The sequence below is a fragment of the Crocodylus porosus genome, unplaced genomic scaffold (genome assembly GCF_001723895.1).
Source record: "Crocodylus porosus isolate Cpor-Errol unplaced genomic scaffold, CroPor_comp1, whole genome shotgun sequence".
Classification (NCBI taxonomy): Eukaryota; Metazoa; Chordata; order Crocodylia; family Crocodylidae; genus Crocodylus; species Crocodylus porosus.
Window position 1 is genome coordinate 27,843,600 of NW_017728950.1, and position 12,578 is coordinate 27,856,177.

Sequence of the window (12,578 nt, forward strand, 5' to 3'; positions counted from 1 at the left end):
TGATCTGATGGCCACCTACAAGTTTATCAGGGGTGACCACCAGGATCTGGGGGGACATCTGTTCACCAGAGCGCCCCATGGGATGACGAGGTCGAACGGTCACAAACTCCTGCAAGACTGTTTCAGACTGGACACAAGGAAGAATTTCTTTACTGTCCGAGCCCCCAAGGTCTGGAACAGTCTGCCAGTGGAGGTGGTTCAAGCGCCTGCATTGAACACCTTCAAGAGTAAATTGGGTGCTTATCTTGCTGGGATCCTATGACCCCAGCTGACTTCCTGCCCTTTGGGCAGGGGGCTGGACTCAATGCTCTCCCGAGGTCCTTTCCAGCCCTAATGTCTATGAAATCTATGGATTGATTGGTACCTCATTGTCCAGCGGTGGTTAAGTAGCACACTTCTGGTGTAAATCCTTTAACATCAAGACATGGCAGGAGAGATCTAGGGTCACCACTGAGGAAAAAGAAACCAAAAGTAAACTGATCATTTGAGACCAAGTCTGGGTGACTGTGATTTACATACACCAAGAGACTAGACTGTACTCATCACGCTACTATTTGTGCTTGTTGGCCTGGAAGACATGCACCTAGCCCCTACTCTTAGTTCAAGGAAGACCTATCAGTACTGGATGGCATTTTGTTTAAAGGCTCATGATTTGTTATAGCAGTGCTAAAGAAAGACATGTTAAATGGAATACATGAGGGGCATCTTGGCATTGAAAAATGCAGAAGAAGAGCAAGAGGTGCATTATATTGGCCTAACATAAATAGTGCCTTAGAAGATGCTGTAACGGCTTGTACAACATGCCTAAAGTACAGATCAGTGCAAAGAAAAGAGCCCATGATGGTCATGGAGGAGCCCATAGCTCCATGATATCAAGTGAGCGTTGACTTATTCATGCGTTAAGGAAAAAAAATATGTATTTATGCTGGATTATTTTTTTCACTATCCTGCAATTGTATTGTTTGAAATCCCAACAGCAAACCATTCATAACTCGCATCAAATTGATTTTTGCTAGACATGGGATTCCTCAAATTGTGAGAACAGACAATGGACCTCAATTGAACTATCTTGTGTTTAAAGAGTTTGCAAACAAATATGGATTCTGTCACAACTATTCAAGTCCTAAATACCCACAATCCAATGATCTGATGGAAAATGGAATATAAATAGTGAATAAATTGTTGGGGGGAAAAAGCTACAGATTCACACACCAATGTTTACTTGTCACTCTTAAATTTACTTCTCACTCTTAAATTACAGGGCAACTCCCATGAAAGATGGATTGTCTCCAACAGAAATGCTGTTTAACAGGAAACTCAAAACCAGGCTGCCAAATCTTGTAGATGATGCTCATCTGAATGAAAAAAAAAGACATGAAAGCATTAAAAAAAATCAAAATAATCAACAAACTAAAACAAAAATGGTACTATGACAGGAGTTCCAGGGAGTTACCACAACTGTGTAACAAAGATATGGTGCTTATTTCACATGGATGAACGTAGAAACAAAAAGCATTAGTTTCCCGTCAAGGAGTTTCCAGATCCTATAAAGTAGTCACACCAGAAGGACAGGTGTTAAGAAGGAACAGACAGTTGCAGCTCGTAAAGAGGAGAAAAGAAGCAGCATCACAAAATTCACCAAAGGAAATGGAGCTAACATCAAAGCAATGAGAAATGACAGGGGAGATTTGAACATCACACGGAAATAGAGACCTCTGAACAAGGAAACCAAACAAGAACTGAACCAATAAGGATTGACAATGCAGAGAAACTGAGAAGATCACTTAAAGCTAAAAAGCCAACAGAAAGACTAATAAAACTGTTAAAATGTGCTTTAAGTAAGGGTTGAACTAAACTGCCAATGTTAGTATTACATGGGGGTATTACATGAGAATATGTTACATGTAAAGGGGGAAGATGTGTGGTTACCTTTAAGAGTGTTATGTATAAGTTGTTCCATTTGCCTGGAGATTGCAGGAGGGAACAGCAGATCAGTAAGCTAAGAAGGCTCTGTGAATAAATAAGTGTTTATCATTTTATATTTTAACTCCTTGGTCCTTTGAGAATACTACACTCAGTACCAGCTGGTGCTTATCAGGGCTTCTGGGCACCATTCAGTAAACCTGGAAATCTAGATCTCAGGGGCAGGTTTTTCCAGGCCTCCCAGAGATGCCAAGTACTCCAACTGATGCAAAGAGCCTAAATGCCAAGGTGGTTTAAATTAGCTTCTCAAGGCTTTGCGAATCTTTATTTGTAGGGCCAGAGAATGAGGCCTTTGAGCTGAAACTTGACTCTGCGTTGTGGGAGGGAAACTGGAAGTGCTGACTGCTAGTCTGTTGTAGAATTTCAGACCTTAGAAATACTGAGGTCCCTGGCAATTCTTTCATTGCCCCAGAAACTTTGTGTAATGATATAGCATTTTCAGTGAACCAGTAATCCTGGAAAGTTTCTGTCCTGCTCTAGTACCTTGTTTTAAGAATCAATTACTTTTGTGAAGCTCTTCCTTTGGTTCAGGAGTACGGCTCTTGAGCGGACTGGAAAGTATCTCAGACTACAGGACTTGCAATAAAGTCCTAAATTAGTTCCAGACAGTTTAGCAATGGAGTTCTTGAGCTAGAAGCATAATTCAGTAAAGAACAATTTCTGACAAAGTAACCACTGACTTGTCAAAGATCTTTCTCTTGCATCAGAAACACCCAATACAGCAAAATCTTTTTATGACCGTGTTAGCTTCCAGTATTGAATGCAGGGAACTTTACCAGTTACATGTGATAAAGAGCATGCTTAAGGTTGTTTTCCTCAACTATGCCAAAATTTCCATGAACTGTATCAAAGCATTGGAGTTTGGGTGTTGGAAAAGGGAGCTCTAGAAAGCATTGATCTCCTTCAAATCCATTCTCAGTGTACTGTTTCCCTCCCCAGGATGCATTGCTTTTTGTTTTTTGACATCACTGTTGAGATGGAAAATCACCAAGAGGGTACTGTAGAGGTATTACCTTAGAGCATGTTTTGACTATGTGACTTTCAGCTGGTTTCCTTCTCTCGATAAATTAAGAACATCACTTAGTGTCATTTTTTGTATTTGAAAGGATGGTGGTGAAGTATTTTCCACATAGTTAACTATTAGAGTATAGTAAGCCATTTGGCGGGAGTGGGAAGAGTCACATTTCAGAGAAGGCACTTTAAATCATATTTAGAATAACGGCAATTTTTTGAAATGCCTTCAGTTAAAAAAACATTACTTATCTTCCAGTGATCTGACTCCATTCACATATGAGGTCTGGTAAGATGCAAGGTTCATCCTCTATTCAAGTTCTTGTAAAAAGACATGTTGGTACTGAGACAAAGCCACAGATAGATGGTTTTTCCACCAACAATGTATTAAAGACCAAAGGTTTTCATGAAAGCTCTGCCCCAAACTTTAATGAGGCCAAACAATTGCACATTACACTGACTTGCTGATTATGCTTTTGGATCCCATAACACTGCATATCCAAAGACCTGAAGAGGAATTTGGGAGCAAATCTGACTTCTGAGAGAGATGATTTGAAAGCCTGGTTTTTATTAGCATCAGAAATCACATTAAAAAAAATCTTCAACTGTTCCCTAATTTTAATAGAACACAGATTTGTCTTGTCTTGGAGAGGACTGTTGCCCATTGTAACTCTGATTTCCTTGCAGTGCCATAAAGACACAGTAGTGGGCTTTGCTGCCAACCCCCTGGGCAAAGAGGCAGAAGAGTTAACTTGCTTCTTCCTTTGACCCATTTAAAATTCATGATACTTTCCTGCTGAAACAGTCATGCTTTTGTACAGAGATGACATGAGTTCAGCAACAAACTCATAAATCATTCCTTCCTTTGTTGGCACTGAAGATCTCTTAAACCTGCATTTAATGCATGTAGGATTGAAATAAATTTACTTTATTTGATCCAAAAAGAAGTAACATGTTAATGTCTTGGGAGCTCCCTGTGCTTTGTATTGACACAGATGTCTCCATACTATGTAGCAGCCATGTGTGCCAACGAGGAATAAATCCCTTGTGATGGCTGAATCTAAATAATTAGCATTTTATTTAATAATGATTCTGTGACTAAACTTCATACAAGCCTGCCTGGAATGTAATAAGAGTGTAACTTAAAATAGTGACAGCAATGTCATGGGTCCAATGGCAGTCTACAAATCACTGTAGTTTATATAACTAATGAGCCCAACCACACTACAGGCAGTCCTTGTACTTACAGCAGGTTACGTTCCTGGAAAAGGCACTGTAAGTTGAAACGATGCAAGTCAAATCTGATTTTTCCATAGAAACAATGCTATAATACGGGGTTACATTCCTGAAAAAGGGCCTGTTGCCCAAGTTTTTATAAAACTGACCCTAAACACCATATTTAAATCAACTATTTAATCAACTATAAATGATATACACTGTATAGTACAACACTTTCTAAAGTGTACTGTATATAAACTGACTAAACAGGACAATACAGTAACTAATCACATGACATTTTATTTAGTCAGAAGATGAAGTAGCACCTTCATCAGGGTCATGGAATTCAGAAGGGCTTCTTTGGGGAGATTTTTGGGGAGACTTAGGGCCACTTGATGGCTTTCTGAGAAACTGATCCAGGGACGTTTAGTTTGCTGCCCTCTTTTTCTCATTGTAAATTTCCCTGTAGTGCTGTAAGTGCAAGGATTTAGTGCCTTAAATAATAACATGGGTGTAAATGGTGGAGTGCCGCAAGTGCGAATTGCCGTAAGTCAACATGCCATAAGTTGAGGACTGCCTGTATAGAAAACAGACTTTAAAAACCCAGATAAAGTTCCTAACTGTGATAGAATGGCCATTCAAGTGGGTGGATGTTCAGAAGTATCTCTATTTCTGGTAATGCCTACACAATAAACCACTATGGACTTCAAATATCTACCTCACCTTGTCTGATTCCAATTTCAGTACTGGAAAGGGGTGTTTTTGTTTCTTCTGTTTCTCCTCTCCTCTCCCATCCAAACAGAACAATTCTAGGAGGATTGGAGATGGAAGCAATGACGCTAAAGAAAGACACATGTAGGCAGAATGGCATGGGGGGGAGAGGGGAGGCCAAAACAAAAAGGTATCCACAAACAAAGGGCAAATATTTTCAGGTCTTCCCTGATATTTCCATTGTAATGTACTACAAAACAAAGTTCCTTTTTGGAGAATTGGGAATGATGGCAAGGATATAAAAAATATTTTACAGTATGTTTTATTATTGTTGTTTTTGTTGATGTTTGTTTGTTTAGGCAAGTAATCTGGAAAACTAATTGAGCTACTGGAAAGAAACACTGCAGAATAGAAAATAAGTTGGCTGGAGAGGATGCAAATGAAAATTAAATATGGTGAAATGTTTGTTGCTCAAGAGGTTGGTATGTAACATGATAGTAGCTGATGTTTCAATGTAGTGATTATCAAAAAACTTCTTTTGCTCATGCAATGCAGTTATTATTCCTGTACAAACAAACTAAAACAGTTCTATGTTCTTCCATTCTTTTCATTTGTGAAATCGTTCACCTAGGAATTCTTTGCATTTCTTATAGATGTAAACAAAGAGGGCAATAACAATTATTGCACAGTTACTTTAACACAGAATCCAAGAAAATGTATTAATTTAACCTCCCAGGGGAGCAAAGCATTCTAATTCACTTCAGTGAATGGAACTACAACAGCCCCACAAATGGAGTATAAATTATTTCATATATACTTTTCTCAAAGGCTAGGGACAGAAGTTGCACATAAATTAGTATAAGTATTTGGAAACCGGTTCAAATCTGTAACACAACAGAAGTTCTGTGCACATAAACCACTTTCAAAATGGCCAAAACTAGTTTAAGATAATGTAGTATCAGACTTAACTGATTTAGGTTAAATCAATTTATTGAACTTCTGTCCCAGCTCCCCTCCAGATTCAAGTTAATTCATAGTCCTCCACCATCCCAGGATGCTTTGCACCCCCTCCCCCCCGCAACCTCCCTTTCTCAAGGTGGGTAGGCTAGCCTTGATCCAAGTTGTCTGCTACGGCTGAACAGGGAGGTGTGCTCTAGTGCCCCCCAGCGTCTGGTCTGGGTCTCTGCAGGCATGTGGCTGCATTTCCAGAATCAAAAGTGAATGTCTGTTCACTTGCTTATTGGTTCAGTCTACAAAGCTTAGACTAACCTGTGAAGACTGAATCAATTCAGCCTTGGGCTTTTGGACTGTCTTACTTAGCCCAAAAATAAGCTTTATGACTACTACTTATTTAAGTAGTGGTGTAGAATTTATTGCACGGGTGTTCTAAAAAGTGCATCTTGTGCATTTAACAATCATGCACCCACCAAATCCTATGTTATGTGTCCATATAATATCTATGAAAGTAAATGTGTGTGTAAACAGTACTACACCTGTCAAGAACTAGTATGAACCTTGGTGATCTTGCCGGCTTAGTGGGAGTGGGCTAGTATCTGAAAGTTCAGAGATCAGATTTTTCTGCTCATTTGGTCAAGCAACTTCCATTAAAATAAGCAGGAGTTCTTGCTATAATTGGGAAATACTGTTTCACAATGAAGAATTTGCAGGCCTAATACTCATTTAAAATGAAAGGCCCTTAGTGAAAAGGAATCTAAAAATCCCTTTTGGATTGACAGAGAGCTGTAATGGTATCTTAACACTGATGAAAACCAGACAGTATTTTCTCCCTCAATCATGAAGGAAACCAGAACATGTTTGGCTGAGGCATGGTAAGGGTACTGTTCTATGTTCACAGTTACTATCACTTTCTCCTTCTGTCTAAAATATGGATCTGTATGTACATTTGCCACCATTAAGCCCAAGGCCCAAACATTCTATATATACTACTCAAGTAGTGATACTTCTGACTGATGAGGTGTGCAGCCTCCAAGAATTTTCTTTTTATCTTTAAGTTAAGATGGGTATCTCTCTTTCTGTGCATATAGAAGCTATACTAGAGCTCAAAGAGAAGTTATGGACCCATTGCAGAAAGTAATGGGTAACAGTATATTCTGCTTACTCATCTCAGTTCAAGAGAGTGATCTATTTTGGTCCAAATGTCTATGAAATTCTGAAATCATATGCCTACCTCATCTCTCAAAGGATGCCATAGCAAACCCATGCCTCAAGGGCAGTTTTGATACCCCCTAGAAGCCACATGACTCCTGCCCCCACTCCAGCTGCTCCAGGTACCTTCCCTTTTCCTCAACTGCAATGCCTTGATGGAACTATTATGGTTTTAAGAGAGGCTGCCCCAGGGTCCCAAAGTAAGCCCTTGTTCACTTTGGCCAGCTGATACCTCTTGTATTCAGTTAGCCCCAGTCTTGCCCCTGAGGCAATTGAAATTATGGCCCTTCTGGACCTATCAGTGCCACATGGCATCAGTTGCCATACAGGCTATATTCATGACCTCCATCCCCACTGTGGCCACACCCATGCCTTACACGTGCAACACCATGTTCATTTGGAGGTGCCTTGTCATGTGCTCAGCTCCCCCCAACTCCTCACATGCTGTATCCACCTTAGTCTTTTGGTATCAAGCTCAAAATAACACAAACATGAGCAAGCAAGCTTCACAAGCTAAATGGCTCCCCTAGTCAGGGTTAATGTTGCCCACAGGCCCTACCTCCCTTGGAGCCTTCTCATCCCAACTCCCTGGGTGGCTTGGGTTAACCTGTTGGTTAGTCTCCAGTAGCCTTTCTCTCCTAGGAGCTCCACTCCCTGCAGCATGCAGGGGCAGACTGCTCACTTGGCTTGAGGCACTAGCCTTATGCTTTCTGAAGCCCCACCCCTTTCTCTCACATGGCTCCCCAGGTACATGTAAGGCTTTCCATTTGAGCTTGTCAGCCAGCCTGCCTTCTGCTGCAGCTGTCAGCTGCTCCCCCTTTTTAAAGTGACAGGGGCCTTGATCCCTGTTACAGACTCATTCTTCTCAGTGAATTCTGGAGCTCCACTTGGATGCTTGGATGGGGAGGGGTGTAGAGCATGGCAGAAGCAGCCCTGGACTGAACAACTCCCGACAGGCACATGTTCAGATGTGTGCCTGGGCACAATTTAATGCACCTGAATTTTCTGTGCAGAAAGTGAGGTTCCTCTAAAGGTGTCATGCTCTATTAGCATTGTTAGGCCTGCAAACACCTACACATGATTCCCAAGGTAAACTCAAAGATTTCAAATAGGAACCCATAATGTCAAAACTATTTCTGACCTGTTTTGATCTTTTCTGAGTAATTTGCAAGAAAAGAAGCATTCTATTTTTTTCAATAGTCAAAAAAGAGTGAAAACTAAAAGCTGGCATTTCATGAGCAGTGCCTTCAATCTAAAGGATTGAGAATGACTTCCAATAGGAAAACCAGTGGATGAGAGGCAAAGGATTGTATTAGTTGCCAGACGTTGTACAGGGCCAAATCTTATGTGTGTGCCTTGCAAGAGCCTTCTGGATCAAGCCTTTACAGCAAGACAGTTGAGAAATGGCTAGTGTGCGAATACTAAAGGAGCTAAGACTTAGTATTGTTAACATTTAGAGCATATGCACATGAACTTTTAATCTCATGGCAAAGGTAGGTAGGCATTACCTGTGTATCCACTGCTCTGCAGTAACTGTTCATGTGTGTGTTCCTGCCCTACAGTAAGCGGAAGCTGGACTGTCACAGCTGAACCTTCAATGAAAGATAGGTAATCTACTGAGCTTGACCTTTCTTCTGTGAAGTAACACTGCACATAGATGGTAATTTCAGAACAGCTGGCATGCAGCATATCCACATCTTTTGTCACTGTGCCACAGTATGTCCCTTTCTCTTTCCCCACTTCACTGGGAATGGGCAACATCTTCCACGGGCCCAAGAAGCATCTCTTGCCTGGGCTGGCAAACCAGCTCCAAGCACTAACCAAGGTTGCAAAGCCCATGCAATGCTGACGGAATCACAAGAAATTTGACCAGCATTCAGAAGTTATTTAAAGCACTGTAAGTTGCTAAAGTACTGTAAAATAAAGCGTTTCAAATTTAGTATCTCATTTAACAAAGTTTAATTTAAAGCCCTGTACCCATTTTTAAAATGCTATAAAGCCCTGCACTTCCTTTAAATCACAGCACTTTAAATGGTGAAAAAAGCAACTTCTGTGCACACCCTTAATGATATAAGCATAAGCTTTGGGTTTTACTCTTGAGTAAGAATTTGAAGGATCTAATACTAGGACTTAACAACTATCAGAGCACTTATGTAGGACTTTGGAAAAGTGTTGGGCACCTTGTAACTCCCAAGGAAACCAGAGAATGCTGCTTTGTATCCATTTACTTTTCAAAATTGGGCCACTTAGATATTTTAAATTGCTCTTGGATGCCAGAGACAAGGATATTTGTAGATGAAATCTTTTATTGGACCAACTGCATGACTGTGATAAAGTTAGAGAAGCTTTTGAATGCAAGGCACGCTTCATCAAAGCAGAGCTCTTTATTTTTTTAATTAATTTTTTTTTAGGTTGTGAATTTTCCGCTGTGAGCATCAGATTACAATAATTTCCATATTTTGGTGGTATTGGAGTGGTGTTGTAGCTGTGATGGTCCAGGAATTATGTGAAAGGCAAGGATTTTTGTGGGTTAGATCCTTTATTGGAACAATCTATATGTCCATAGTTAGGCAATTCTTGGCGTTATGTTTATCCTTACCCAAAGTTGAAAGAAATGATTTCCACTTTAATCATTGAAAGTACCTTTAAAAGGGGCCCTGGATTTCACTGGATTCAGCTTGTCTTTGCCTTTGAATGCTACCTATTTAGATATGACAGAATTCAAAAGCATATTGATCCAGTTGTCTACTAGTTTTTTTTTTGGGGTGTGTGTAAAGCCACTGAAATGAGTTAGGGCAGGGGGAAAGCAGGGTTGCAGCCACAAAGTTTAAGTGGAATTGTGTGTGTGTTTATTATGGTGTAGGAGACATAACAGAGAAGTAGTGCCTAAACTATGGTTCTTGAGGTTACAGAGTGATTCAAGAATCATGTGTCTCTTGATCAGAATTGTGTACCAGAGTGGAGGATGCACAGTCATAATGTATCTATTAGCGACCAATTGGCCTCTTTGCAATCCCATTTATTTGTCATTTTTAAGGCTCCTGGACTCCAGGATGAGCAACCCTGAGTACAATTTTAGTAGAAGCAGAATGGCCTATTTGGTAGTGTCTGTTTATTAAACCTGAGTGAGAAGCAGACTCAAAACCCCCCAACCCATATCAAATGTTCTTGATTTCCCCCCACCCTCCCACTGCACATATCTCATCAACATTTGGTAATACCTGAAATTTGTTCACAGGATCATTTTTTTACTGGATCACTTAGCAATCCCCTTTGTCTTCTGCAGCTACGCATACAAGCAAACTCTTGTTCAGAAGGAAAGAAGAGTGTCATGCCTGCCTGTTCAAATGTTCATTTGCTTACGTGCTTATGAATGAAGTATTTTGTTCAGGTGACTTGAAAGCAGCCTGTGGATTTGGCAAATAGCCAATTAGGGAGCAGTTACAATGTTATGTGCCTAGATGACCAATTACACAGAGAGTGAAAGATAAATATCAAGACAAGAATTATGGCTGATCATAGGTGACCGGTTCACAGGTTGGAAATGTTTGCCTAAGCCGTGCAGGGATTTATTTTCCATTTTTAAAACAAAATCTGTTTAATGACAAGGGAGGAAAAAGGTTTTGCTCAGAACATCATACAGATTTTGAAAATGTCAGATGTTTCTAAATTGTTAATGAATGTTTAGTGTTCCAAAGTCTTTAATATTTATTATTCATTAATATTTATATATTTATATTATAGTAGTGCAAGAGGACAAGTTCTGGGTCCCATTTGACTAGGTGCTATACAACAGAGTAAATGAGTCAGGTAGAATGAGAGTGTTTATGTTAGGCTTGAACCATCACAAACTCAAATCTGAAGTTCAGGTTTACAAAAGTCCAGATTTGTCACCTGATATAAATCAGCAAAAAACAAGTGACTTAATGAACTACACTAAGGCACATCAGTGAAACCTTACTGCATGTAAATCTTGATCCAGAACCTTTTAACAAAAGCTCTGCTGCTTTACACAAATTATTTTTTTTAGGTAGAAAACAAATATCAACTGTAAAAGGCAGAGTACTTTTATGTAAGAATGTTATGCTATCTAATCCTCTTTCACTGTGATTCATACGTATGCAATGCACTTAATTATTGGCTTTTTTGTGATGTTAAATTTCTTGTAAAATTTATTGAAAACAGAACCAGTCAAGAGATTCAAAGGAAATGATTGTGAAATGATCTACAATAAAGTCACCACTCCAACATGATTCCCTCTAGTTAATGTCTTTTGCTAAGATATACAGAGGAAACAAGTATACCACATTTTAGCTATATTGTTAAACTAAAGTTTTATTGACATGGAGAGAAATACTGAGTGAATGAAGTCATATAAAGTTTTCTAGGAGGTGCTAATAACTCAACAGGGCTTAATAACTTGTTGAAAATGTCCACATTCATAATAAAAGGAGTAACAAACTATGAAAAATAGCAAAAGAGAACAAGCAATAGTGAGGTTTATATTGTTTTGAACACTTAAGTAGATTCTTACAACTTCTTCAGTGCTTTTGTTCCCTTCCTTTACTATTGTATCGTAGTGTATTTCTCATGAACAATAGTGTTGTTGAACTGGCTTTACTATGGGCCAGAGCATGATATCTCTTCTCATGTTAAATACTACCTTTCACCATAAACTATCAATGGTATTCCTTGTGGAATAAGTTACCATGGGTTCAAGACTATTGTAATATAGTTGAAACTGGGGTACCAGAATGTTTGGACAATGGGTAATGCAAATAGGAACTTGGAATCACGCTGGGTAGGGGTATGTGAATCACTTTGGATTAAAACAGGATCTCCATAAACTTGAAGTTTTGCCCAGAACTGAAAGTGAACTATTTTAAAGTCTGGTTGACCCTTTTATTTCATTATTTTCTTGCTGCCTCCCTCTATTTCTAGGGTCTGGCTTGGACCAGATGCACAGGTGTTAAAATACCATGGGAAAGGCTGGCTGGAACCAAGAAACACACAAATTATACTAACTTCTTGTGAAGTTTCCAACCAGATCTGTAGGGTGAAATCCTGGCCTTGTCAAAACGCCCACTGATTTTAATATTGGCTCCAGTGTGGCTGGGATTTGGCCCCTAAAGTGGAGATGATCCCTGATTAATTTTCAGGGGGCATCCAAGTCTTCAATAAAGAACAAAAGAGGAACCACTCTTTTACAGCAAGGCTTTAAAAATGGGTGCTTGAAGTGAAGCTCTTAAATATACAGAGCTGCACTTAAATAGTTGGATTTTCAAAAATTATGAACATCCAGCAGCTCCTATGGAAGTCAGGTTGCCTGAGCTTTATCTGGGATAAACTGCAGTTGCAGTAAGGGAAAGGTTCCATCCGGGTTTTCTATTTCCACACCTGAGGACAGGCGGGTGATCCAGGCTGACCTGGACAGGCTCAGGAAATGGGCGGACAAGAGCCTGATGGTGTTTAACACCAAAAAATGCAAG